This window comes from Lactuca sativa, chromosome 9 (genome assembly GCF_002870075.4).
Source record: "Lactuca sativa cultivar Salinas chromosome 9, Lsat_Salinas_v11, whole genome shotgun sequence".
NCBI lineage: Eukaryota > Viridiplantae > Streptophyta > Magnoliopsida > Asterales > Asteraceae > Lactuca > Lactuca sativa.
The window spans coordinates 168,926,396-168,929,200 of NC_056631.2; positions in this window are offsets into that span (position 1 = coordinate 168,926,396).

Below are 2,805 nucleotides of genomic sequence, written 5' to 3' on the forward strand. Positions count from 1 at the left end.
CCCAAATGATATTTTTGAACTTTGTCAGGAGTAACCTTACAAGTCTGTTGCATATGACCATAACCACTACATTTGTAACAAAGAGTTTGCTCATCAATATGATCTCTTATGTTGGGATGAGTGGCATGTTTTTTATTGTTCTTATTACAAGATTGCTTAGGAACTGAAGGTCTTTAGTACTGATTAGATTCCAAACCTCACTTAGCTTGGTGAGCTTTACGCTCACCATGATTCCTTTTATGTTAGGAGGAATGTCCCTTATCTCGGCTCATGCTTCGTGGTTGAGGCCCACAAACATTATTAGTATCGGGCATTGGAATTGCCTTTGTCCCAACAGGACGAGAATTGTTATTTCTCATTAAAACGATGCTATTTTCTCATCCAATCGTAATTGTGTAATGAGCTCGTGGAACATTGTGAACTTGAACTAACGATATTGCTTTTGAAGCAAATTTTCAAAACTCGGAAAGGTGGTATAAGACTTCTCTAATAAGTCAACATCAATTAATGGTTAACCACAATAGTGGAGAAGTGAACGAATTCTATAGTCCTCGGCGTTATACTTAGTAACCGAAGGGATGTATTGGAATCGTAGATTGAGTTAATCTTGGCGGGCTTCAGGAAGCCATATGGTCTTTTGATGGTCGAAATGCTCTTTCAAAGAGTCCTATAATGTCATGGGTGAGGTGATTGTAGTGAATTCATGCTTCGTTGTGTCTGACAGATGATGGCGAAATAATATCATCGCTTTAGCATTCATTTCGCGGGTAAATTCAACCTCATGAGCATCCTCGTCATAAATGACATCCAACAAGCCTCGGGCATCTAGATGGTTATAGATATCTTGAGTCCAATACAAATAGTTCTTGTCGGCGGCGTCCAAGATAGGGAAATCAATATTGATTGACATTTTCCTACAACGGGAGGAAAAATATCGGATTAGTTATCATACAAAACAACAAGTTTATATGTTTATGGTTTACATTATCACAAATTCTGTTTTGAAACGGCACGCTCGAGAAACACATGATTTGCTAAACTTTGTTTTCGAAACGACAGGTTCGAGAAACACAAGATTTACTATATTGAACTTTGTTTTTTCAAAACTACAGGTTCAAGAAACACAAGTGTGAAAAGGTTCTCATTGATCGAACAATGGGTTGATTCGAGCATATCATATAACTTTGTAATCAATGTCGTTGATGTATTTAGATATAATCCCTAATCTGTCCACATAAATGTGATATGTATTTGGTAGATGGAAAAAACTATAGTGTTTCTGAATCGACTATAAAGAAAATAATCGAGAACAAAAATCGTTAAGAACACAGTTGTAAATAAGTTATGTTTGGCTCATCGATTCGTCTGATAGAGTATACAAGTACAAGAGAGAGAAAGTGAACGAAGTGCTCAAGAGCTAATCTCTACTTATATACTACCCCTATTTATAGGGTGATACAAACACACAAAAAAATATGTAAGGACTAGACATTACGCTTTGACATCTAACAATGCCTTACAAAATACATACATAGCAAAGTGCAAGACTTCGACACTACACATACTGAAAAGGACTTCGACACCTCACTAGACATTGCGACCCCTAAAATCTCCCCCTTAGTGAGAAGTGTCGAACTCACACCATCAGCTTCATGGTGTGGTGAAGTATCCTTTGAACCTCCATAGGCCAAACAAGTGTCTTTCGAGTTTCAGCCTTATCAACTGCATCATTCTGTTTACAATTGTTGAGAGGAACTAAAAGGCTTGTATATTGAGAGTTCATGTACCTCTCTACATCATAGACTTGGAACAAAAACTTGGTCAACTTCCCATTCTTGCTTTTTTCTTGAAAAACAACTCTCAAAGGTTTATACACAATCTCCCCATCAACATAATCTTTGAGATCAATCATCCCTTTCAGCATCAACTGAGGAACCTTCCATATCCTATTAACAGCTATAGCTAGCTCGATATCATTGACTGCCAGACAATCATAGTAGCTATCTATGAATACCTTGATATGAGAAAACCCTATAAGGAAATAATCCTTGTTGTTTACTTGAAGTTTTGAAACATCAATAGTGCTTAGAATCTTCATCACATTGATCAGATCATTCAAGTTCATGAAAGGGAAGTCAGCAATTGAGAAGTCACATACTACATTATTTGCTCTGACCACAAAATAGAAAAATTTTTGTAGTAGAACTTCGAACAAATTTTCTCTTCAAATATTCATCACTTTAACAATCTTTACTAAAGACCATACTTCCTCTTCTTTCTTACCCAAGACTGCATGAAATCTCATTTTTAGTCTCTTATATTCATCTTTGTCATCGAACCGATCCACCAACTTATACTGTGTAGAAACAAACATCATGTGATTTATTGGAAAATCAAGCTAGTTAAAGTTGGAGTTTTCAATCTCGTAACTCTTCTTTGGAGCTTTTTGGAAATCATGCATTTTCCCTAAAGAAACAATTTGTTCGATAGTTTCATAGCACCAATGTTTGCTGGGATCACCCTTGTTTACACCCGGTGGATAATTTTATCTCAGCCTCAAAATGCTATTTATTTGTCTCTACCTTTCAGTTTCCAACTCCAAATAATTCTTCTTCTCTTCTTCAGAAGGATTTATCTTAATACCTTTCCCTTTATCTCCTTTATCATATTTCGAAGAAGGTGGTTTCAAACTTGAACCTAATCCTCCAATACTTTCTCCAATAACAATTGTAAGTCCCTAATCTGCTTGTGTATCAATCAGATCCGTTTGATGGTGCGGAATCCCAATCAAACGGATGATGTCAG